Raw genomic sequence first — 27,868 nt, forward strand, 5'->3', positions numbered from 1 at the left:
AGCATAGCTGTATTCCAAGCAGTTGACCAGAATTCGACTCCTCACCGTCGCGCAAATACTGTGGTAACAAATCGAGTGAGAATCGTGGGGAACATAGCAGTTTGTTTACGGCACCATGTTGGAAAGCAAGACGCCACAGACGTGATTCTCGATAATAACCCGTAAAACCGAAACTAATTGTATTTCCCTCATAAACGTGCCCCTACATGAAAACACTATCAATAAGTGAGAGTTTTCTTCTTAGTTGTAAGGCCAAACAGCAGAACTAATTGTCGAAATAAAACAGCAAACACGAACTCAACGTTAGATAAGATTCATTTCGACCTGGTCGTCTGCCGGAGATTCAATTTTTTAAGTGAATTTCTATTTCGAAGAGGGATGGTGAGCAAATGAATCAAACGTCCAAAAACGGCTACATCGTATACATAGAAAAGAGAATGATCATTGTATTCCCTGTGCTTGGTAAGTACTTATACACAGAAATATGCACACACATGCTTACGGACACACAGGCAAAAAATGAGATCATTGTATCTTCCGCGCCAGGTAAGTACCGTTACCTTCATAATTGTAAAACCTCATTTACGAATTACATCTGTCCACATTTGTAACAAGATTAGAGATTTAAGTATTTGTTGTCGCGATGGTGGTATTGTGGTAAGCATAGCTGTATTCCAAACAGTTGACCCGAATTCAGCTCCCGACCATCGCACACTTACTGTACTTACTGTTGTAACGAACCGAGTGAGAATCATGGGGGAACACAGCAGTTTGTTTGGGCCTCCATGTTGGAGATGAAGACGCCACAGACGTGGTTCTTTCTAGATAACCCGTAATATCGAAACCAGATCTATTTCCCTCATAAACGTGCTCCTACATAAAACAGTATTAATAAGAGACATTTTTCTTCTTAGTTGTAGGTACTAACAGCACAACTTACTTGGTGAAGTTCCGAGGTTAGTCCTCACAGCCGTAGTGATCTACAGCTGCTGCCAGTCCTGCTATCCCTCCTCACAAGGGCCAGTTGGTCTGTTATTGTATTTGATGGCAGTGTAGCCTGGCAATTGGAGGCTCGTCTGGCACCTTCCATAGAAACCTGTCCAGTACATGCTTGAAGCTGTCCATCGGGCATTCGGTTCTCTCTCTCACTTCTTTTGGGAGAGCGTTGAATATTTTTGGTCCCTCGTGACCTAGGAAGGATTCCAGTAAGGTCTTAAGCTTCTCTGAGGCTCTTTGTGGGAGCGTTTGTCTCTCACACATGCGTCCGTGCCTTACGCTGTGATACGGCTTGATTGTTGAGGGCGTGGGGCCAGGAACAAGGCCCTCTAGGATTTTCCATGTATATATGGCCCTATACCTTTCCTCCTTTGTTGGGAGTAGAGTCCCAGTGCTTCCAAGCTATCCCAATAGTTGATATCCTTCATCCCTCTGATGTGCCTGGTCTAATTCCTTTGGACAGCCTCAAGCTTCTGGATGTCTCCTTGTTTATGTGGTGACCAGAGTTGGCTACAGTAGTCCAGGATAGGTTGAATAAGCTCCTCTTGAGGAGGAAGTCCTTAGTATCCAGCTGGCCATCCCCCGTGCTCTTTTCACGGTCTGCATGATGTGGTGCTGGAAAGTGGCGTCGTCACTAAGATAAATACCCAGACATTTTACATGGTCTTATGGTGTGATTTTCATTCCCCTTTCCGTGTGCAGTTCGGTGTTGTCTTTAATGCCTAGGTTGGTGCCATATCTCATGACCTCAAACTTTTCTTCACTGAACTGCATATTGCAATCATTAGCCCAAGCTTAAACCGTATCGAGGTCGTCTTGTAGATGGTGTACATCTTCACTTTCCAGCACTGCATAACTGATGTGGGTATCATCGGCAAAAGACAGGAGGGTTAAGTCCACTCTCCAATTTATGTCGTTCATATGAATTAGGAATAGGAGGGGGCCGAGGACAGAGCCTTGTGGTACTCCGCTTATTATCCTGGTTTCGCTGGACTTCAGGCCATCGACTGCGACTGTTTGGGTACGGTCTATCAAGAAGTGAAGCCATATTCCTAGCTTCCCTGAGATTCCTAGGTCCCTTGCCTTGTGGAGGAGGACTCCGTGGTCTACCTTGTCGAAGGTTTTTGCTAAGTCCAGAAATACTACATCTACATTCTTCCCCTCTGACAGGTTCCTTAGCAGCCAGTCGTAGTGTGCCAGTAGGTTTGAGAGGCAGGACCGACCTTTTCTGAAACCATCCTGGTTCTCTTTTATGAGGTTATTCTTTTCGAGGTATGTAAACAGTTTGTCCGGTCTCCTCCTTTATATATTGGGTTTATTATGGCTTGTTTCAGTAACGCCGGGATCTTACCTTTCTCTAGGGAAGATAGCCACAATATATGGATTGGAATTGCTAAGACCTCGCTACATCTTATGAGTAGAATCGCCGGAATGCCGTCTGGTCCAGATGCCGGGTTTATCCTTAGCTCCTTTCTGATGTCCTCTACTGTCACTTGAAGGTCGGTAAGTTGGTTTTGGTTTGTTGTCTCTTGATTGAAAAATGTTATGGGGTCGTGGATTTCTGCCTGCTTCTTTGGTATGCTAAACACACTGTTGTACTGGTGTGCCAGCATCTGGCAGGTTTCTTGTGGGTCGTCTGTTGTGGTTCCTTGGTCGGTTACAAGGGGTTCAATCTGTGACTTGGTTTTCAAGAATTTTTTTGCAGTAGCTGTAGTAGAATTTTGGATTGTGCTTTATATCTTCTATAGCTTGGTTCTCCTCAATTCTCCTCTGTTCCTCTTGCGAGTGCTTGATTTTTTGTTCAATGTCCTCTATTTTTGATATGATTGAGAGCTTTTGGGCGTCATTGCTACTTTTTCTGAGTTTATTGTTGAGATTGGCTTATTTTCTCATAAGGGTTTTTCTGTTACGTGGGATGGAGTACCCGTGATCTTTTCTCTTATTTTTTCGTGGCGCATAGGTAGTACACATCTCCAGCAGTGTCCTTAACAGCATGTTTAATTTGGAGTTGGGATCGGGTTCCTGTAGTACCAGATTCCAGTCTATCTCCCTAAGCTCCCGCTGCATCTGTACTCAGTCTACCTTTTCACTGAAAAAGTTGAAGCTGGCAAAGGGGGTCATATCTGGTGGAGTCGGACGTTCCTGCGGTGTCCTACTTATTCTGTAAGTTGTATTAACTAGAATTAGGTTATGGTCAGAAAAGATTGGTTTCTCCATCCTATAGTTGCTGACTGAATCATCATTATTGGTGAAGAAGAGGTCGAGAATGTTACTCTGTCTAGTCGGCTTCATTATATGTTGGTTTAGGAACAGTTTGTCAGCAGTTTCTAGAAGGAGTTTGGCTTGGGCTTGGTCCTCTAGAGTGCCCCAACAGGATCTGCCATCAGGCCAACATATAAAAGGGAAGTTGAAGTCGCCACATATTATATCTGTCATGGCGAGTGAGGTAGACTCCAATACTTCATTTAATCTGTTCGTAACATTTGTGAAACTCTCTAGGCTACACTGGGGTGGGCGGTAACAGTTCACTATGATTAGGTTTGTTTTTGTTATATGTAGGACGATGAGTTCTACTATCCCGTTTGAGTGGGATAACAGAGTCTTGGAATGTGCGGCTAGATCGTTTCTGACATAGATCATTGCGCCACCATGGCTTCTTTTTTCTCTATCAGCTCTAAATGGGGTGTAGTTGGTTACTTCTATTTCATAGTCTTTCACGTTATTTGCCAGGTGAGTCTCCGTTAGGGCAATGAACATGGGGTCCTCTTCTAATGTCAGTTCTCTCACTTCGACCTAGTCGTCTGCCGGAGATGCAAATTTTGAAATGTTTTGTCTATTTTTAATACGAGTGGCGAGCAACCGTATAAACAAAGGAGATCGAGCATTGTATTCCCTTAGCTTGGTAAATAACTTTACACAGAAATATACACACACTCTCTCTCTCACACACACGTCACTGTATCATTTACACCAGGTAAGTACTGAGGTATTTGTTGCTTAATCTTAGTCAAATTTGCGAATTATATCGGTCCCCGTTTGTACAATAACTAGAAGTTATCTCATCACTTATTGTTGCGATGGTGGTATAGTGGTGAGCATAGCTGCCTTCCAAGCAGTTGACCCGGGTTCGATTCCCGGCCATCGCACATTTACTTCTATTAGTGATGAATCATGTGAAGCATGGCGGTTTGTTTACGCCGCCATATTGGAGAGCACGACGCCATGCACGTGGTTTCTAGATCGATAACAAGCCGGAGTGCCGAAACTATTTGCCTTAAGGCACACACATTGAAATATGTTTTTGAATGATTAAGATTGGTTGTCGTGCTTACAATACATTGTATAGTAAACAAGTTAACACATTTCTTATTTCTTACTTCGCCTTGTACACGTCATTTGTGTGGTGTTAGTACACTAATCACCTTGTTAAGTTCACATGAATTTTAATATTTTTGCTGATATCTGTATATAGTATCCAAAATGTATGTATATATAAGAATCCATTTGTTCTCTCCCGGTTTTTTTCTTGATTTATTCATATACATTTTGATTTTATATATCTATTGTATTTTTCATACTTCACTAATAGATTATCTACATCTTCCTGGGTATAACGCAAAAGATATTTACTTTCTTGTTGAAGAATGTATTGTTATTGCATTACAGAGTATTTCAACTGGTCTGAAATAACATCATTGATACTGAGTGGATATCGTGTGTTCATCTCCCATTTTTTCATGTTTTCTATTTCATCTCATCCCAATTGTACATTTTCACCACTAGTTCTTAATTTTTCTCAATATCTATCTATAGTGTTTCTTTATATTATATTCTTGTCCCTAGTTGTATTTTGTTTAGTATTTTCTTTATTCTCCTTTTTTGTATAGTTCTTTGTATATATTTTTTCTCATTATTCTGATTCATATTCCCAATGTTCCTGCTTATAAGCCATTATTGAGGATGAACAACTCGTCCTATTATTTCAGGCACTAAACTCTTCATATGTGTATATATGTTTATATATATATATATATATATATATATATATATATATATATATATACATATGCATATTGCTCTGTATAGAATGCTAGGCGGTAATAGACTCATCCAATTATTCTGTATTTGCAGTTCACTACAGCTGTTCCCCTGCAAACATAATTTAGTGGGCTAATATTAGCCATAGGTTGGCGTATATTGGTAGCAAATGGGCCAACCTTGGGCCAATATTGGCCCACTAAATCATATTTGTAGGGTCACTACATATGTTTGATTACCATACGTGCTTTCATTATGATATATTATCCTTATAATTCTTGAAGCCATCCTTTTTATCAGTTATCGTGATTCCTGGGTGTTTTGCTTCTAAAACTATTTCCATTTGTTTTTAATTATTTTTTTTTTTAACATTGAAAAAGATTACACTGATTTTCTTGCTATTAATGTTTAGCACATATTCTTAGCTTTTGTATTTTCTTATGTTCTCATTGGGCAATTCCTGTGTTTACTTTTGATTTAGACCTTCATAACTTTTTTCTTATCGATGACATAGGTTATTTTGAATAATACTCTAAAGGTGATGCACCCGACTGATTTCGCTAGTTATTTTGATATTTTTTAATTGTGTGTGTGTATATATATATTATATATAATATACGTATATGTATAGATATATTCATATATATATATGTATATATACATGTATATATATATGTATATATATATATATATATATATATCTTTACTTTAAAAGGGTTGTTTCTGATATCATAGACTTATGATGTGTTTTATATTGATCTTTTCTTGTATTCGTATTATTTTCTCTTTATTAAGTCATATACCTTCTTGAAGTTTATTGCTAAGGGATGGTTGGTTGTAAACACCAGTGGGTGATGCGAGAATTAAAGTTACTCCTCTAACATATTTCAAACTCACAGGCAATGGCTTACGTACCGGTGCAATGGTGATATAGTGATGAAAATAGCTGCCTTCTATGTAGTTAACTCGGGTTCGAATCCCGGCTATCGGATGTTTAGGTACCTTGCTTTAGTGATAAAATTCATCAGCATGCTGAGGATGGAACCATGAGAATATATACTGTGTACTAACACCTCAAGTCGTTTCAGCGCTTGGTAGAATATAACAGAAAACGTGCACCGAAGCTATGCTATAAAAAAATTCCTTTTCTTTCTGCTAACCGTTATTCTTCTAAATTAAAATTGTTTTTTGCCGAAATTGTCTTTGATAGTTTGTACTACAATAATATTGTTAATTTCACTAAATCGTATTAAAATACAACAAATTTCGCACGTTAAATAATTGTTTCTATTTTCGATGTGTTCAAGTCTCATTTCTTTCTAAGCTGTCGATGAAGCCTGTCTACGAAAACGCATTTATTCGATTTATTTTCGGTTGGGTCAAATTACTCATTTTTAAGGCATACTCTGTTTTATAGCTTCTCCTTTGCACTACCAAGGATCAGTCTTCGTATGGAATAAATATTCAATATTGTTTTCGTTACCTGCCAGTGCTAGGCTGCATTTGCTTGCTAGAGTGAAATATCACTGGGCCAAACAACATTTTGTACTCATTAGATTTTTATTCTAATGTTATAGAACTAACCAGTTGCATGTTAAATTTTGGGAGAATAATTGTATGCCTTTCATAGATATTAGGATCAATGGAATCTCAAGAGTTTTGTTTAATTATGAATTAGTATATTTTCTTTAACAATCATAGGATATTCATGTATTATTAAATAGATTCCATATATGCTTTTTCCCTTGTAATTGAGACGATTAGCGAAGAAACTGTCTTTCATGAAATTTCAGTTTACACGTGGGCATGGAAAGAGGTCAACAATAAGAACGAATATTCCTCCATCGACAATTACACTTAATTCAAGTAGATGTTGTGAGAAAGTATCGCGTTGTAGGTAGCCACGTGGCGTACAAGATGGCGGCGTAAACAAACATTTGTTCCCCAATAGTTTGCTCACCATTATACCTCTTTTCTGGTTAAGCAGTGGAACTAAATATGCGATGGCCGGGAATCGAACCCGGGTCAACTGCTTGGAAGGCAGCTATGCTCACCACTATACCACCATCGCGATGTAGGAAATGATGTTTAAGAACAGTTAAAAGTCTTCATTGGCCTCACTCAGTGAGACAATAAATTTGTGATTGAACATTAGGAATTAAATGTAAACGGAAGATGAAACCTTTAGAAATAAGGAAAGAAATAAAAAATATAATTTAGAAAGTGAGACTAGAAATTATGTAGGCTATTTTTTCTATTGTAGGTTGCCATATGATGAAGCGGAGGTAAACTAATTCCAGGATTCGGTCCCAATAGTGGAGGCGCTCTGTCTCACTGCATTGCTTTTGACCCGACCTGTGTCACACCTTGGGATTGGTGAGTAAGCATGGCCACGCACTCACATTAACAGGACCTGCTTCTAACTGGCACGTCCTTGATGGTGAACGAGGAAATTTCTCAAACATGTACCTTCATGATGATGTAGGCCATTTGGTACCCAGTAAATATATATAATTCCACCAAATATATTGAATATGGTGGCACCAGAGATAAATCTCGCCAGAAAATCTGATATGTGGATGAGGTTATCCTGCCACAAGCTCCCATAGATGGATAGCACAACCAATGTTATCACGGGTGTCCCTGTCGGATCACCGTCGCCTAAAAGTTTCGACCGCATTGCTCCATGTGTTTAAAGGTAGTGTGCCACTGAATGTAAGCACTGTCCAAGCAGATCTATGTTTTATACATTGATCAACCTAAAGATGAGCATCTGCACCCGCACCGTGAGAACCTTTTCAGGTCACAAGCGGGTGAATTTGATGGAAGAACTGGAGAAAAGCTAATATTATATATATATATATATATATATATATATATATATATATATATATAATATGAATAAGTGAGGTCCAAATTGAGAAGCTTACTATAGTTGTAAGCTTGCTTAAAATAGGCAGCCTAAAATAGAATCAGACTATAACTGATTAAAAATAAAATGCAATACAATTGTTACCATCGTAATTGATTCATTTCACTATGCTGTACCTGCTATCGAATTCTGGGCGATATGAAAAATGTAGGGTCTGACAATAAAATATAAGTGCTCAGCGCGAACTGTGGTGAGCCTTCGTGGGAGCAAGTGAGAGGGGACTTAAGGACCTATGGGTACGCTTGAATAGAAAGAGGTTCCTGTATTTTCCACAAACAAATACTATGCATATGATGCAGAATTTGAAAACCTGCAATATATCAATCCTCTTATGGGACAAAATTAGACGTTATTTTGAGCACTGTTGTTGCAATGGTGGTATGGTGAGCATAGCTGCCTTCCATACAGTTTACCTGGGTTCGATTCCCGGCCATAGAACGTTTACTTTCAGAATAGTGACCAGCTGAGTGACCATTACTGGAAGCATGGCGATTTATTTACGCCGCCATGAGTGTGGAAACTACTCTTTCTGTTTCACTCATAAAAGTGCTCGTACAGAGAAACAAAGGATATAAGGTACAGTTTTCTCCACAGTATCGAGAATTAACAGTACTACTAAATATGAAACTACAAAACAGCATGCATGAACTAGACGTTTAAAAACGAGCAAGATTAAAATTGATAAATTCTGAAGTGATAGTAAAAGAAAAATTCAACATTTTTTTCTATTGTGACTCGCCACATGAGAAGCGATGGGGGTAAACCATCTCAATTTCTTGGGTCCAGCTATGGAGGCACTCTCGTCGCAATGCTGTTGACCCGAGCTTTGTGGCCGAAAGTAAGGATGATCACCTACGATGTGCCAAGATGGAGGGGCGATGTGTTTTACATATGAATAGGGTGGGTGTGTATGCTTGAACTCTCCATTCCCTTATAATGGTATTTTTTTTTATATATAGTATTGTGTCATCCAAGACTGACAAGTTAACTCGACGTTGACCCTTGAATACACTTGAAATAGAAATTTAACATAGTTTGCGACTTTGGGTGTCTATGTAGGAATGTATGTTTATGACCCGTGAGGAAAGTGGTGTGGGTGGAGATCTGGAAATAAGGGGGTTGGATGGGAAAGTGTCCGAGATGACTTGAACTAGATGTTGTTATGGGGAGAGGAGGTGTGCGCAGGTGTGCGCAATATATACTCGATGGATATGTAATCACATGGAAAGTGAAGGGGTGAGGTAGATTAAAGGTATTATAGGTATGAGCAGATAGAGGTGGGGACCAAGTGATCACTGGGAATAGGAACGCTTGGTTTTTACTCTTCCAGTTCCCCTTGAGACACTTACCATGTTTTGGAGTTCAACATATATTTTCATGTTTACTTATCACCATGTTTTATTTCATCGTTTTTTTTTTCATTTGGTTTTTGTCCAGGTCTCAGTTACTATTTTGCCTCTCGTTTTAACTAGCTTTGTGTGATATTTGGTCATAAGGGTAATGACTCGCCCAATTCCTTCCCAGCCAACAGCCACGTTCCTTTTTCAGTTACCACATTACTTTTTCTTCGTCCAGCCAGTTGAAATCTCGATGTTTGTCCTATTCACATCGCTCTTCTGTGTAAATCTATTTCCACACGGGTCCACATTATAGTTACCTACGAATATTTGTGCACGTGACCATTTATCCCTTCACATGGTACACTTGGTCCACCACCTTGTTGGTTGTGTTTCTCATGTTACCTTTTTGTGTTTCTCGTGTTACCTTTTGTGTTTCTCATGTTACCTTTTTGTGTTTCTCATGTTACCTTTTTCTTTCACTTTCATTGTATGCTATCCTCATGTTTCCTTTTTGTTTCACTTTTATTGTATGTTATTATTTATTTTATTTTACTTATTATTTTTGTCTCTTGGTGTATTTTTAGTACATTAGATGGTACGCTTTTCATCATGATTACCCATTTACACACGGGACACTTGGTCTTCCACCGTGGTGGTTTTGTTTCTCATGTTACTTTTTTGTTTCACTTTTATTATATTATTGTTTTTGCCTTATGATACCTTTTTGTGTTTCTTATGTCACCTTTTTGTTCCACTTTTATTTCGGTTTTTGTTTTGTCTCCCTCTTTGTGTGTTTCTCTGTATTTTAATGCATTAAATGGTACACACTTCGTCATGATGAACGGAGCGAGGACTTCACCTAGGTCCTCTTCCAGTTGCATCCTGGATCGCATAAAAACGAGTTCACTGTATGTAATCCATTATACCCCCTGAAGACTCTTGGAAGGGAATCGAAACGTCGAGCTTAATAAACCCCTCAAATTGAGTCTGATGCTTTACTTTTTTCGCCAATATATATATATATATATATATATATATATATATATATATATATATATATATAGTGTACCACTCCATTTTGGTGAGGATGAATTAAGTATGCACAAATAATAATAAAGCCAATTTCCAATTCATTACCAATTGTAGTGAAAGTCCTGTGGACCACCCAAAAAGCCATTAAGGACCACCAGTGGAGAATCACTTGAACGTTAATCAAAATGGTTAGTTTCTGTCACGCAATCTTTCGTTCGCCTTACTCCTGTGTAAGGTGGATGTTTTATGAGGAGTGGACGGAGGAAACCATTTTCATCTTAGAGGTTCCTCTGAACCGCCTGGCGTTACCCGTAATACAAAGAATCCATTGCTATTCATTATCCTTATTAGTAAATAGTGTGTGGTTAAGTAGAATAGAATGTAAACCATTGGACTGAAGAGATTAAATGTGATAGTCAAATTTGTAATTATAAAATCCACTTCTCATATGAACTGGAAAATCTATATTAAAATCTCAGCGATGTGCAAAGACGAAGTAGCAGAGGATAGATGGCGGATAATGGTTGAAGGGGAAATAGTAATATCATGTTTTTGGTGAGTAGAACTGAGTGAGGGGCGGAGGGCTCATCAGGAGTCGAAGGATGAATGTGGATTAGGGAGGAAACCAAGGATGCAACTGGATGTGTGTGTTGAGGTGAAGTACAATGAGAGAAGGAGCAAGAGGGTAAGGTGGAGAGGTAGAGTTTGAAAGCACTCGTTGGGAAGTGTTGCCCGAGAAATCTATTCTGGGTAACGGCGTACATATTTTAATAGATATGAAAAAGATTCACATCCCTAAAGACAAAATTAAGTATAGAAATAAAGTTACACACACACATATGTGTGAAGTTGGTAGAATCAGGTTAAATGTATTGTATTTCATATGAGTAGAATGGTAAAAGAGAAATAAAACTAAAATCCAGTATTACCCCATCCATATGAAGATGGTAGAAACAGGTTAGATGTATTTCATGTGAGTAGAATGGTAAAAGATAAACAAATAAAACTAAAATCTAGTTCTCTTCCCCTTCCCCTCCGTTCTCTGTGTCGACAAAGGATAGAGGATGGAAGGGGAATGAAACATTGATGGGAAAGCAGAGGGGAGAGGAAAGGGAGAACTTGCACAAGGAGGAAGTGGAAAGGGGAGAAGGTTTGAAAATGTATTTCTTTTCCAAATTATTTTCTCAACCTCTGGTTATCATAGTGAGACGTGGCTTCTTAGTGTTCATATTTGGTGTTCATCATCAAACGATGAATTTCTTTGGTGTATAGATTATTATTTGGTGGCTTGAAGCAACATTTGACAAGTGTAGATATGTAATTGGGTCCCTGTATACTGCAATTAGATAAACACAATTAAGTACACACACACACACACAATAACAAAAGAAATAATCCAGGGCAACAACATAAATGTAAAACAGTTTTATAAATGGAAATATAGAGATAAGAACCAATGAGCGTAGCCGTAACCTCGTATACTACCATCAGATAGATACAAATAGATAAATACTTAATTCCAAACAAAACACGGAAGAAATAATCTAGACCAACAAAATAAATTAATTTAAGACAATTTTTTAATTGGAGATATAGCTGCGCGCAAATACGCGCGTGCATACAGTCGCACATAAACGCTCTCCTATGAACCGCACTGGTGGAGAATGGAATGGAAAGGTTTGTTGGTAGAATCTTCTATATATATTTTTTTTCAAAACAAGTCACTCTTACCTGATGTTTCTTCTTACTTTGTGGTGGCATGTAAGCAGAGTAACAGTACAGTATGTCCTTCAGGCGCCTGATCAATAACAGGAAGCTAATCAAGTGTTCTTTGTATTTTATAAAATATATATTTTCCTAGTTCCAATTCAAGGTTCTATTGATATGAATATGTTTGTACCTTACCTTGACGTATTGATAGGGAAACAATTCTGCAATAAAACGAAATAAGAAAAAAAAAATCAATAAAGTAGTTTCGCCACCCTGGGTTGTTCGTATTGATCGAGAAACACTATGAGCGTGACGTGCTTGCTAGAATAACGACACAAACCAACCACTGTACTCCCCAGAATGCTCCGTAAACGTGCAGGGAACGGAAATCGAACAATTAAACTAATCGAAGGGCAACCGTGCTATTTACATCTGTCCCACAATCATGGTCAGAATGAAATAAATGTCTCAAATAAATACACATACAGATATTTTGTATATATATATATATATATATATATATATATATATATATATATATATATATATACACAGACACACACACACACACACACACACACACACATATATATATATATATAATATATATATATATATATATGTAATTTGTTATGTTTGCAATTAGGTTTGTTATTTCATTACCCAGTTTCTATCTAAATGACTAAAATCTAATATTCGGGAACCCTTTTGATCCCTCCGTAGTCATTCTCCATAATCTCGATAATTTGCATGTCCAACTCTAACCTTTTATACTTATCTATCTATTTTCGTTTTATTTTTTGGCATATTTGTTCATCTATTTACATAGGAGTATTGTTCCGTAATTTATTCTTGCTCTTACTTATCCATTCTGATATTCCGTATTTCTCCAGCAGCCATTATAGTCCTGCAGTGTCCATAAGAACACTCAGTAATGTTTTGAAAAGTTATAGATTATACTCTAGCATTTCTTTCCCCTCCCTTCAGCATCTTGTATCACTAGTACTCCGCTTCCAACAACTATTCAGGATTATTTGCCACCAAACTCATCATCAATGTCTCTTTTTAAGTGTCTATAATACCCTTGCTCCATATTTTCTTCCTTCAACAATCTACCTCCCCGGTATACTACATATTCCCCAACAATATTTTTTCCAAGAATTCCCTCATACATTAGTTCTTCCTTTCTAATATTCCCATCCCACGACATCCAACAATATCTATTTTAAATCCAGCATAGCCTACTCTCCCCAACGGCTCCGTCCCTTCAGTTTAGAATGTCAAATCTACAATAGCTAGACTTCCTCTTCTCATCGTCTTCAACGAACATTTGGTCCTCTGGTCACCTCGTGTCTCCCAAATAACTCTTTACATTTAACATTCCCAATATAAAAATATCCTCTGTGGTCCCCTTCAAGCACCCCAACACATTTTTTTTTTATAATCTTCTTCAACTCCTTAACCCTAACAAATCGCCTTCTGTCCCCCACCCCCAACATTTAGCATATTTCTCCCTACAATACTCATCATCAGCACTGAAAAATGGCCTGTCCCTCTCCTGCTCCTCCAACAATTCTCATACTCCATCTCTCCGTACCTCCTCCAACATACCTTGTGTCTCCGGTTATTCCTGTCCACCAACCCCATTTGTTCGACGAGGGCGGCCTTCCGCGCTTTCCAGAGAGGTCCTGACTTCCCCCTCCCACATTCCATGACCAGTGTGTACCCCCCTAACTTATGCGACTCTGTTCGCCATCCAGCTCGCTTTGCCCCTTCCAGTACCTTTCCTTTCCAGACTTCGGTCCTTTCCCACTCAGGGTCTTTCCTTTTCCAGCATCCTCTTCCCCCTTCCATCTTAGCTGCCCACCTCCCCCTTATTCCCCTTTTATCGTTATATTCCTTGTTGTCTGTCCTGTTACTCTTGTCCCACGCAGACTCACCTTCACGCGCACACGCGCCCCTCCCACTCGCACACCCCTCTTCCTTCCCGCTCACACCCTCCCGCACTTAATCCCCCTTCTGCCTCCCTGTCTCCCTTCCCCCTCTCGCCTGCACGTCTTTCCTCGTTCAGGCTTTCCCAATTCACGTCCTCCTTCCCCTCACTGATATCTTCTAGCAAACTCTTCCTTGGGAGGCTATAATTTTAGTCACACACTTCCACACGCAAAACGTCCTCAACTCATATATTTGTCTTATGGTAAATATTGTACCAATCCCTTCCTTTGATATTCTCACACCCTTCCTTAATGTCACATCGTCTCATATTTACATGATCTCATATTTACGTCTTATTTAAGACCTCCCCTTTTCATTCCACGCAAATAATCTCTGTAATGCAATAATCTTATCCACCCTATTCACAAATTAATCTATCTATTATCCGCGCACACCCTCATTTCTTCCTCCCCCTCCCCTTCTCCCACCTCCTCATATCCCTTTGTCCTCCCTCCTGTAGCCCCCACTATCCCCCCCTCCCCCGTTACATACCTCCCACCGCGCCTCACCCGTCCTCACCCCCCAAGTCCCTCTCCCTCCTACCCCCGCTGCCGGTTAGGTAGGCCAGGAAGACCACAGATCTGTTTAGCGTCCACGCGGTTTCTTGCGGTCTTTGTGCGGTCGTCAGGCATGTAGCTGTTGAAATGTCAAATTATTGTATTAAAGAAGAGGAAATCTAAACCCTTCTAAAATATTCTGATCTGTTTAACCCTCAGATGAATGTGATAGTAGTGTGACTATCGAGACTGCTATTTTTATTTCCTTTAATAGTGATATCAAATGTAGCTACTGATAGGGCCGCGTGAAAATAATTATCGGCAGTTCTTAAAACTAGTTTCTTTGGTGTCCTTCAATTTCAGTTAATGAATTTCTGTCTAAAAGTGAAGTAGTATGTACTAGTAGGCTGATGAATTCACTTGTATTTACCCCCAAGTTTTTTTTTTTTTTTTTATCGAGGGATCTCATTCAATCGAAGTTAGGGTGGATGGTGGACGGACTGTCGGCACTGCACTTTGTGTACTAGAAAGTAACAGAATTGTTAAGGTGCGACCACGTGGATATTAAACTTTATTCAGAACATGTGTTAGTGGCTTTCATCAGCATTATTCAGCAAAGTTTATACAAACGTATTTTAAGGAGTACTTATTGTAGTTCCAGTGAATCATTATCGACAAAAACTGAAGTCGCCAGCATTGCCATTAACAGTGTTGTTAAAAAGGAGGTCGGTTGACCGCTCTTAACAAAGAGTTGTCTACTGACAGCTGTAATGTATAAAATATTAAAAATATGATAATTTCGACCCGACCAAATCCGAACTAAATTCATCAAGGCCCAGTCCCACCAAACCTAATCTAGTGTAACCTAGCCTAACCAATGTAAGTTATTCTATAAAAATTGACCAAACTTAGAATAGCGCAGTGTATACTACAGTGAAATCGCCCTTGTTTTCTGGATACGTAATTGAATAGCATTGAAAAGTGTTGCATTTGTGCAGCTGCAATTTCAAGTCCGACTTCCCCAACAATGACGACAATTTTCGTCTTAGATATATCCAGTCACTGAGACCCTCTAGCCATTTATCAGACTCATATTTCATCATGTCTGCTTTAGATCATCTTATTCAACTGGGAGATTGTTTGGCAATCGAAAGGTTGAAACTAATGCTTAAACACATTCAATACTGTATAATATTACGATTGTTCGCATGTTGAGATTCATAGGAAATAAATATTTGTTTAAATTATTTGGTGAGGGGCTTCTCCATACGTTCATCTGACACCAGTTTGGGTAAATTCTGTAAAATGTTCAAATTGAAAGGATTTGTTAAGATAATATTAGCTTAACAAACACAGATCCTCAACTATGAAAATACATATATCGTCCTTTATAACACGCCGTAGCACGTACGGTTGATTTACTTTCTGATGAAGTTCAGGGTCGACTCAACAGGGGGACGCGTGGTCAGTGCACGAGCGTAAGTAGTTGGATTGATTTGTATTGGCCTTGGGTGGAGCAGGATGTTTGCAGTCGAGTGTAAGTCAGCCATAGCCTTGGCGATTTTTTTGTTTTTTTAATTATATGGTTTTAATTTGATTTCATGGGATTAGAACAGCTTGTTAGATGGGGGAAGTGTTAACACTAAAAATGGTAAGTCCATGATTTACAGTAGATATTTTCGACATTGTAAGGTTACATCTTTTTCTAGTGCTATCGAAGGTAGGCCTAATGCAGCGTTTTATTCTTTTCGTACTATTTCGAAGTAACGCAGATAGATATTCTGAGCACCATATTCAAGCAAAACGTGACTTTATATTCGAAGAATTTTTATTTTGAATAATCAATTTTGTCTCGAACCGACCCAAGCCCTCCAAAAGTTATTTTTGAGGACATGTTTTCGATTGGTGTCGTAGGTTGGAGGGAACGTTTTCCTCTTATTTCATTCTAATAATAAAATCGTCATGCAGGAATATTGAGGTTGCCTTCATTGTTGGAAAGGCTTTATATGACTAAAATATTAGATGCAAGTAAAGTCTGGTTACTCTGGGAGAGGAAAGTAAGCAACTGACCTTTTGACAACTTAGGAACCAGTTAGTTCACACATGCAAACACACACACACACACACACACACACACACACACACACACACACACACACACACACACACACACAAACACACACACACACACACACACACACTATTGGAGCTCCAGTGCCAACATGTGACGTCATTAAGGGTACAGGTAATAAATCCAGAGCCTGCTCTAAGTCCACTGATGGAAATGTGTGCTGATCATAATGTCGGTGTCATACTGTGCGGTGGCGCCGGAAGCAGCCAGGTTATGGGCAAGTCCAATTAGCTTGATAAGATCACCTGGCGATAGCCAGAATTTATATTGTTGACATTGTTATAGTCAACAAGCCGCAACGGAGGAGCCTGACAGTGTGACACCAACCTAACAGAGTAGACAGACTCATCTACTATCTATTTGTTTATTTATATATGTATTCATTTCTCAGTTATTCATTTAATTGTTTATCATGTATTCATTTGTGTATTCATTTATCTATTTTATACTTTAGGCAGCAATTTCAGTCCTGTAGCCTACTTCTTGGTGTAAGATATATATTTTGCCCTCACCTGCCAATGCTTTGAGAGCATGTACAACGAAAGTGACGGCTATGGCAGCAGCTACCCGCCTCTTGATGTAGCCTTTCAATAATACTTAAGTACGTAGGTAATTCTTTGGTGGCAGATATCAGAGGAGAGGAAGAAAAAAATGGATCATAAACAATAGATGGAACTATTCAGGAAGGTAAAAGTATCAAATAGGCATAGCGCAGATTAACTTCATGATGAAAGGTGATTTCTTTGAGAGATAGTAATGGAGATAGAATGGTTAAGAAGATATGATATTATGAAGATTTTTATTCATCAAATGTCACAGCTTAATCAGTAAATTCATCTTTCGACGTAAGTAGTGTACTAGAAGTTACAAATGAAGTAAGGTTTGCTCTAAAAAATATAAAACGAGAGAAAATGCCTGGGTAAGAGGACATATTTGAACGATAAAATTAAAGAATTTAATTTTTGATTAACTCAGCTATATGTTCAATATAAACTTAAAGAAAACATTCCTAGCTCGATGTGTAATGCTATAGTGATTCTACTTCACAGAAAAGGACACCAGAAAGACCCTAGTAAATACCAACTAATTAGCCTTGCAAAATATACTCAGTGATCTGAATAAAATATCTAAAAGTAGATATAAAGATGGGTAAGATTAAAACAATAGAAAGGTTAACTCTAATGTTCAAAATAAAGTCATAAAATCGATGGTGAGAATCTTGAAAGAAGCTGAAGAGATTAATTATAGCTAAAGTTATGATAAAAATAAAATTTAAAGGCATATTATTATTAGTTGGAAATTAATTGGTAAATGGATAAGCATCATGAAAGGTTCCCTACTGTATGTCTGAAACGGAAAAATTACAATCAGTTATTATACCCAAGCTATGATTCCCTGGTGTTAAAGCTGGAATTTGACGGAAGTGATTAAGACAAACATAAGGAGTGCTCATAGGAATAGAGGGATCAGTGAGGGGAATAACACTGAAAGACAGGAAGAGAACAAGATGGGTAAGAGAGTAGACTGGACCGAAATATAAAGGAGTGGTAATGGGTTTTGGCAGATCATGTAATCAGAGAGGATGCTGGGTGGTGGACCAAATTGGTTTCTGACTGGATTCTGTGAGAAGGGAAGCATGGAACAGGAAGACCAAATATAGCTAAATTTTCGGGTGCGATATGGTAAATCTTGGCACACGTGTATCGTAATGAGAATATCTAGTATTAGGTGTATATGCCGACTGAAAGTAGGAGGAAGGAGAGCCGAGTCATCAGTATGATGGTGAATATAATTACAACCGAAATTTGTTTTCGTCATTGTACTCTGTCAGAAAAGGAAATAGGGTTCTAGTGGTGTCGCGAAGTCCTAAGCGTTTGTTTACTTATTATACAATGGAGGATAAACGAATGATCAAAAGTAAATGCCAGAGGTGAAAGAAAAAGCCTTGTGGAACGCTGCTCCACCTTTTAAACGTTTCATCTGTAGGCATGAAAATTACCCTCCCCTACAGTAAAATATTTTCAGGCAAACTTTTTAAAATTAATTTCTCCAGACTTAACAGTTTTCAAAACTATTTCCCCTATGGACAGAAAAAAATGACACACCCTCCTAGTGTAAGCTGGCCTTTTGCAATGTCAACTTGATCAAACTCGTACCTCATGGGAGTATCTCCAGCGATCTCTGATAACCTCACTATTACACACATGATTCTTTAAATACCTTATTCATTTATTTTGACGAATTTTTTGGAATAGTAAAGATTAAAATGTGCGATGGCCGGGAATCGAACCCGGGTCAACTGCTTGGAAGGCAGCTATGCTCACCACTATACCACCATCGCGATGAAGATACATGATGGAGAAACCAGATGATATGACAAAAATCTGTGGAAGAAGTCTACGGCAATCAACATCCACTTAAGCTCGTTGTCATTACACGACAATGTAAGAACAATATTACATTTGTAAGCATAAAATGAATATGATAAACCAACCTAACCCAGCTTAACCTCTTCTAACGTAACCTAACCTTGTTCATGCTCTACGGATATCCGTGTCAATTTACTTCCCCTACGATATGGCATATTAGGGAGTATAAGTCTAAACATTCTGAAAAAGGTGTTATCTGAACGCTAGATGAACTAAATAACACGAGGGTGTATTGGTTTGTGGTAAGTTGTTTCCTACACGTTTCGGTGCTGTGACGCTCCTTATATATTTTGTTCTGACTAACGATTCACTGAGGTGGATAACGGGCCACGTGTCCTTTTCCACAAGTACCAAACCTCTTCATCGTTGACGATCTTGTACCAGTTACACCCACTTAACCTTTTCCACATATCTTTTCCGCAACTCCTCTCTAATGGCGTCCATCCACCTGGATCTAGGTCTACCACTTGGTCTTTTCCCTTTGTCAGGCCCCAACATGATTCCTCATGGTGTTCTTTCATCTCATCCTTACAACATGTCCAGCCCATCTCATTTGGTTTCCTTTGATTATATCTATAATTAATTCTTGGCTGTTTGGTGATTTCCCTTAGTTCTTGATTATGTTGTTTTCTCAACCCGTTAATGTCCATGTCATATACTGGTCCTGCTATCCTTTCTGGCTAATGAAAGACGAACTTGTTCAACAGAGGGGCCTCGATTAACCCCTTCAGTTCACTAGCAATTGAGAATTGCCGTAGCACAGGACTTCAACCTGTGTTTCACCACCCCTACTACCGGCCTCTTACACTGTGACATATTTTCTCCTTAGAGGGTAATAAAAGACGAACTTATTCAACAGAGGGGCCTCGATTAACCCTTTCAGTTCACTATCACTTCCAATGAACTTTGTTCTAACTTACGCCAGGCGATTTTATTAATTTGAGAATTGCCGTAGCACAGGACTTCAACTTGTGGCATATTTTCTCCTTAGAGGGTATCGATAGTATTATAATTATGTCGAAAATAATCGGTGTCTCTATCCTTAGGGACAATATTTCACCGGAAAATTGAGTCGTAGAGAAAAATATGGAAGGAGGGCAACAGAACGGAGGATAACAGTGATATGTATTTTTTTCAAGTGGAGACTAGTCTCCAATCATAAAGGAATGCTGAGTGACTCTGGTTCGTAGGGATGTCACTAATCCCTAAAGTATTGAGGTCATAAAACATTCCCCATGCCAAAAAATATCTGTCAGGATCGAACTAGAGCCTCCACTGGTTTGGCATTCAAAGTTCTTTTGAAAATATTTGTCATATTTCGAATTTTTGTTGCACATCAAGTATATATATATATATATATATATATATATATATATATATATATATATATATATATCGACCAAACCTTAATGCAACATTTGGTAAAATTGCAATGTTTGAAAAAACACGCCTTTCCACCTACTCTGGTTTCCTTCTATCATAGACTTCAGTTATTTAACCTGCCTTTGTATTCGATGAGGTGCCACGGAGATGAATGAAATATCCTGGCGGTAGTAGAATAAAAAGTGACAGCTGATAATTGAGTTTGGCTATAATCCCTTCGTACCTTGCTATGATCATCGTGATGAAGAAAACACTGGCATCTGAACAACTTGTTAAAAAAAAAAAAACACGATTTTGTCTTTCCAAGTATGTAGAAAAAAGGGTAATTATAATTATCAGTGGTTAGAGAACTTTCTAAAACTTAAAGTCAGGTTTAGTATTTGGATCAATATTTTTGCTATGATGGCACTTTGTTATGACAGCTTTATTCAGCGTAAAGGATGACCTTGTATTGACAAGGTTATCAGCTGCCAGGGATAAATTTCATAATGCATCGACAAAATGTCGCACGAGATTGTTTCAAACCACATTGTAAGTTCATTAATTTTTTTTTCTGACACAGATAGTTTTATTCATCTGAAAAATGGACTTGAGGCCAAAGCGAGTTCTTGATCGATCGACACCCTGTCTGGGCCAAACCCACTCTCTCGGCTAAACAAAATCGTCTAGTATTAGCCAGAATAAAACCTGTAAACGGTTTCATCGTTGTCAGGGGGACTTGTACGCGTCAATAGAGAGTGACACAACTTAGCAGAGACAATTTCAAAAAACCAACATGTGCGTTGGCCGGGAATCGAACCCGGGTCAACTGCTTGGAAGGCAGCTATGCTCACCACTATACCACCAACGCCACAATCTTTGAATAGGCCTAAAGTGGAATTTATCTCTCTTAATGTGGTGGCCTACTCCCCTTTTTTTCTTCTGATGAAAGCCTGATGATTTGTATCAGCATACTTTAGAGTTCTGGTTAGTAACATATTTTAACACAGTTGTGGGTAGTCCACTTATGTAACATAACATTAATGTATAAAATAACAATATACCGTTGCATATATATAGAAACGGCAAGAGGCAGTATGGATTTTTTTTTTTGAGGGGCATTATCGGGTTAGTCTCTTAATATGTAGTTATATATATATATATATATATATATATATATATATATATATATATATATATATATATATATATATATGTGTATAGACACACACACACACACACACACATACAGAGAGAATCTGATAAAATGGGATGACAGAAATACAAGAGGACATGGAAAGAAAATAAAAAAAGACAGCTATAGAAGAGATGTGAAAAAGAACAGCTTTCCTCACAGAGCAATAGACAGTTGGAACAAGTTAGATGAGAAAGTGGTGTGTGCAAAAACAATACATGAATTTAAAAATAGTTTAGATAAAATGAGATATGAAGACGGGACCTCACGAGCATAGCTCCCCTTCCCGTAAAATACAACTAGGTACAACTAGGTAAATACACACACGCGAGCGCGCGCGGAGCAGAGTGGTACAGTGGAAGCGTGCTGGGCCCATAACCCGGAGGTCAGTAGATTGAAACTACGCTCTGCAAATCACTTTGTGGCGTTGGTGGTATAGTGGTTAGCATAGCTGCCTTCCAAGCAGTTGACCCGGGTTCGATTCCCGGCCAACGCACATGTTGGTTTTACGACTTTAAGAAAGAACTAGATGCGGAAAGATACAACTGCGGGTTCCTACGAGCATAGCTCTTCACCCACAAAATACAAGGTAAATACAACTAGATAAATGCACACACACACACATATCTACACACACACACACACACAATATATATATATATATGTATATATATATTATACACACACACACACACACACACACACAGTGGTGGTGACAGTGGTGGTGGACGGACGTGGCAGGTCTGTGACCTCCTGTCTCAGGTGCAACGGGGCGCTTTGTAGCTGCCTGGGTCAGCTTGTTGACCCTTCTCCTGGTATTTATTTTTCTCCTAGTTTATACGCGGTAACAATGTGCGGACCAGTATTGCCATACAACCCCCCTCGTCAGAGATACCGACCCAGTGAACTTTACGCGTTAAAACGAGGGTGTGGTTATCCTCCGAGTTCAGTGATTCAGCGCCTGAAAGACATGAAACTCTTCCGAAGTCGTGGCCGACGAGGTGGTAGAAAAATTATACGAATAGTGCCTGTGATTACAACCACAACAAGTGCAAAAAACAGAAAAAAGGTTAAGCCGAGATCTCGCATTCACAGTGAAGTGCCACGCGTTTGGTACAGCCTACCCTCCCTCCTGCTGTCTAACGTTACCTCCTTAACCAACAAAATGGAGGAAGTGATCGAAACAGTACGTTCTACAGGATGTGACATGATGGCAATTACTGAAGCGTGGCAAATTGTGCCTGAAATGTGTAATATTGAAAACTTTGTACTATTTCACCACCTCAGAGTGAACCGTGTTGGTGGTGGTGTAGCATTGTTCTGTCGTGCGGACCTCAACCCTTCACACCTCAGGGTTGATATTCCCGAGGGAGTTGAGGTTCTGTGGGTGAGGATTAACCCCCGCCTTCACCCCCGCCACACCGCGTCCATTATTATGTGTGTGGTCTATCATCCTCCACGTGCACACACCGCCGCTCTCCTTTCCGATCACATTATTGAGACCGCTGACTCCCTACGATTGAAATACCCTGCTGCAAAGCTGGTCATTTGTGGGGACTTTAATCGGCTAGACACAAGTGAGATTCTACATCAATTAAGTCTTACTCAGGTGGTGAACTTCCCCACCCACAAGCAAACTACTCTCGACCTTATCATGACCGACATGGCTCAACAGTACTCCCCTCCCAGACCTCTCCCCCCCATCGGCAGGAGTACCCACATCACCATCCAGTGGTCGCCAGCACCCAGCAATGCCATCCGTAGAACTAAGGTCACTCGACACCACCGCCCCATGCCTGACTCGGCCATGAGGGAGTTTGGGAGGTGGATAGTGGAGTATCCCTGGACGGAGGTTCTGGAAGCCGAGGACGTGGAAACCAAGTGGAAAAACTACTCAACAACCACTACTGAAGCTTTCCACTTTTTTTTCCCGGTCAAGGACTTCTCCGTGAACCGATCAGACGCCCCCTGGATGACCCCCCGTATTAAGCGTCTAATTAAACAACGCAACAAGGCATATTACACTGATCGACCCCTCTTCAGATCCCTCAGAAATAAAGTCATCAAGGAGATAAGTATTGCAAAGTCTTCGTACTACCCTAATAAAATAGAACACCTCAAAACACAAAATAACAGTCAGTGGTTTAGTAAGATCAAAGCTCTCTGCGGGCTACAAAATAATCAAGCCTCTCACCTGCCCTGCGCTTCACACTTACCACCTGACTTAGCTGCTCAAGAGATTAACACTCACTTCGCCTCTATCTGCCAGACCTTACCCCCCCTTAACTTCTCCGGCCTACCTGCCTACCTCCCCTCTCCCTCACCCCCTGCCCCTGTCCAGAAAGCTGACGTTGCCACTAAACTAAGTAAATTAAAGTATAATAGATCTACAACACCTTCTGATCTACCTATCAAAATCTACAAAGAATTTGCCCCAGAACTTGCCCTCCCACTTTCCTCCATAATTAATGCTTCACTGAGTCAAAACTCCTGCCCCAGTGATTGGAAAATTTCATATATCACTCCCATCCCCAAATGTCCGAACCCACAGTCACTAAGCGACCTTAGACCTATTGCTATCACCCCAATCCCAAGCCTTATATGTGAGGGTTTTGTTTTTAACTCAGTATACAACAAAATTAAAGATCAAATCGATATAAAACAGTATGGCAACATGACATCCTCCTCCACAACTCACTATCTTGTTAATCTTCTGGACTTCTTGCACAGCCACTTAGACAAGCGCAATACTTCTCTAGCCTTGACCTTTATTGACTTCAAGAAAGCGTTTGACCTTGTTGACCATAACATTATCATCTCCAAAGCCATACAACTGGGGATCCAACCACACTTGGTAGCATGGCTAGCCGACTTCCTGACCGGACGTCAACAGGTAGAGAGGTACCAGGGAACGACATCCTCCCTCCACCCTCTAACATGTGGGGTCCCTCAAGGGACCAAGATGGGACCACTGTGCTTCCTCATCCTCATAAATGACGCATTAATGGACACCCAACATAGATGGAAATACGTCGATGACTGTACAGTTGGCATTCCCATCAACACCAGGCAGCCTGACTTTTCTTCACTACAAAACATCCTAGACAACCTCAAAACGTGGACTGAGAGCAGGAATGTGACAGTTAACCACAACAAGACCGTGGTCATGCATGTTTGTACATCCAAACAGGCGGTGGCACCACCTCAACTGTCATTAGGAACCCATTCCCTTCAGGTGGTCCAGTCCGCCAAGCTACTAGGCATCACAATAGACGACCACCTTAACTGGAACCAGCACATCAACAACATCATCAGGACAGCCTCTTACAAACTCTTCATGCTGCGCAGATTGAAGTCCCTTGGTACCCCATCACCAGATCTAAAGGGAGTCTACACCACCTTCGTACTCCCCACCCTCATGTACGCCTCCCCAGCCTGGTCATCATCACTTAACATCACACAGAGGAGCAAATTAGATAAAGTACAAAAAAGAGCGTGCAGAATTATCTTGGGTAATCAGTATGAGGGATACGAACACGCCCTCACCACCCTCAGCTTGCCAAGATTGTCCGACAAACACAGTGAGGCACTGAATAAGTTTGGACAGGACCTAATGCTACACCCACGTCACCGTCACTTCCTCCCACCTCCCACCACACCCACCCGCCATGCAACTCGGCATTCAAACAAAATCAAGCCCATCAGAGCGCCGAGAACTGACCGATACAAGAACAGTGCCATTCCATCCATTGTCCGCACAATAAACTCATCATAAATTTTAGACTAAGCATATCACTCTAATAATTACTATATTACTCATAAAAGTGCCCAATTGTATTATTGTCAGTGTATCACTGCTATCTCAATAAACCTATTATTATTATTATTATTATTATTACACACACACACACACACACACACACACATATATATATATATATATATATATATATATATGCATACACACACACACACACACACATATATATATATATATATATATATAAATTTATATATATATATATATATATATATATATATATTAGTGTATTTTGGGAGCAGGTTCTCTTTTAAACATGTTTGATTGAATACGACAGCATTCTGGAAGTTTTTCATTTTCTTTCTTGTGTTTTCTATTTTTTCTAATTATATTCTTCCCTTGCATAGGGTGGGCATAAACCAATTCCTTATAATTATCCATTTTATTACACGACGTTTCGTCTCTAAAAAGACATCTTCTGGTATTTCTGTTTTTAAAGATACAATAAATATTTATGATACTACAAGTTTGAATTACATTAATGGTTGGACATATACAAGATTATATTTAGAAATCAAACCTTAGAATTACAGTTAAGTTTAGCATATTAATATTACATTTTAAATTTAACAAAAACAAAAAGAATAACTACTACATGCCTTATAGGTGAAATGTTTAAATGGCTGGTGGCTACATCTTGACCCTGGGTGACCTTCGCTTAGGAAGGTGTGAGGTGATTAGCAGATTACCCGTGGCCTCTGGTCTTTTAAAGGGTCCCATGACCTGATGAGAAGAAGGGTTGTGTGGGGGTGGAGGAGGGAGAGTTGAAGGGGGGTGGAGTTGGGTTGTGCTGAGGGGGAGGGGGAGGAAGAGGCGAAGGAGTGCATCTTATGACTGTACAGAGGTATATTAGATGTTAGGTCGCATTGCAAATTGATGTAGGGGCTTTATCTCTAATGTACATGGCCTCTAGAAGTTGGAGCTTTCTGGAGTTGTTATGGTGGCCTATGATTTTGGTATGTTTAGATATTAAATCCCTTGTGATTCTAATGTTGTGGTATTTCTTTATATGTTCTTTTATTGCCCCTGTTTGCTGATGGTACGTTAATCTTCTGCCTAACGTGCATTGTGTATGACCAATGTAACTTGCTGGAAGTGCAATGTCTTCCTCAGGACAAGTGAATTCATATATTACATTGGTCCTTTGCAATGCCTCCGGTTTGAACATGTTATTTTTCATAACTAGTGAAGATGTTTTGGGATTTTTGTAGTATATGATGACCTTAATTTCATCATTCTTTTTACGGGGTGGCAATTTTTTCTATATTATGTCTTTAACTGGTTTCTCATCTTTTTTGTATGCCTCTGTATAAGTATTATGATAAAATATCTTTATTTGGTGTTTTGCTTTGGGTTTACCCTGGGGGTTGTTCTGGGAATAAAATCTATGAAGCATTTCTTTTGTCATGTTGTCAAAATCAGTATTAGAATAACCATTGTTTATGAGCATTTGTCTTATGTGCTTAAGTTCAATGTGTAGAGCTTTCCATGATGAGCACACTAGTAAAGCTCTTTTTATGTAAGCTCTGATGACACCTTTTTTGTAATTGTCTGTGCATTCCCCGTTTCCATTCATGCATTTGTTTAAGTTAGTAGGCTTTCGGTATACATTTAAGGTAAATTTATTGGGTTTAGAGTCTACTAATATGTCTAGGAAGGGGAGAGTTCCATTGTTGTTCAATTCTACAGCAAAAGAGGGTCCAGAAATCTCATGGAGGCGGTATCTTAATAGTTCTAGGTCTTTAGTTGAGTTAGTGCTAACAAATATATCATCAATGTATCTGCAATATATATGCGGTGTTATATCACTGTTTTGGAAAACCCTATGTTCTACTTCAGCCATATATGCTTGGGCAAATAGGACTCCTAGTGGTGACCCCATGGATACACCGTCCGTTTGCATATAAAGTTGCATATAAAAAGGATGCCTTCAAGAAATATAAGGATATTATAATGAAAGCACATATGGTAACCAAACACGTAATAATAACCAGCTGTAGTGAACTGCAAATAAAGAATAATTGGATGAGTCTATTACCGCCTAGCATTCTCTACAGAGCAATACACACACACACACACACACACACACACACACACACACACACACACACACACACACACACACACACATAAATGTATATATATATATATATATATATATATACATATATACACATATGTATGAAGAATTTAATACCTGAAATAATAGGAGGAGTTGTTCATCCTTAATAATGGCTTATAAGCAGGAATATCGAGAATATGAATCAGAATAATGAGAAGAAAATTATAAAAAAAGAACTATAAAAAAGGAGAATAAAGAAAATACTAAACAAAATAAACTAGGGACAAGAATGTAATACAAAGAAACACTATATAAAAAAAAATTAAGAA

At 39.1% G+C, this 27,868-nt stretch overlaps 5 non-coding genes across 5 annotated transcripts; 2 read left to right on the forward strand and 3 right to left on the reverse strand.

Moving 5' to 3' along the window:
- The first annotated feature begins 4,070 nt into the window (after positions 1–4,070).
- On the forward strand, positions 4,071–4,142 carry TRNAG-UCC (transfer RNA glycine (anticodon UCC)). Its single transcript has one exon. It is a non-coding gene; the product is annotated as a tRNA-Gly (tRNA).
- A 2,891-nt stretch (positions 4,143–7,033) lies between these two features.
- On the reverse strand, positions 7,034–7,105 carry TRNAG-UCC (transfer RNA glycine (anticodon UCC)). Its single transcript has one exon. It is a non-coding gene; the product is annotated as a tRNA-Gly (tRNA).
- Positions 7,106–18,940: 11,835 nt separating this feature from the next.
- Positions 18,941–19,012, reverse strand: TRNAG-UCC (transfer RNA glycine (anticodon UCC)). Its single transcript has one exon. It is a non-coding gene; the product is annotated as a tRNA-Gly (tRNA).
- Positions 19,013–21,261: 2,249 nt separating this feature from the next.
- TRNAG-UCC (transfer RNA glycine (anticodon UCC)) lies at positions 21,262–21,333 on the reverse strand. The gene has a single exon. It is a non-coding gene; the product is annotated as a tRNA-Gly (tRNA).
- A 748-nt stretch (positions 21,334–22,081) lies between these two features.
- Positions 22,082–22,153, forward strand: TRNAG-UCC (transfer RNA glycine (anticodon UCC)). The gene has a single exon. It is a non-coding gene; the product is annotated as a tRNA-Gly (tRNA).
- Positions 22,154–27,868: the final 5,715 nt, after the last annotated feature.

This window comes from Oratosquilla oratoria, chromosome 4, assembly GCF_046742065.1.
Source record: "Oratosquilla oratoria isolate Oo_2021 chromosome 4, ASM4674206v1, whole genome shotgun sequence".
Classification (NCBI taxonomy): domain Eukaryota; kingdom Metazoa; phylum Arthropoda; class Malacostraca; order Stomatopoda; family Squillidae; genus Oratosquilla; species Oratosquilla oratoria.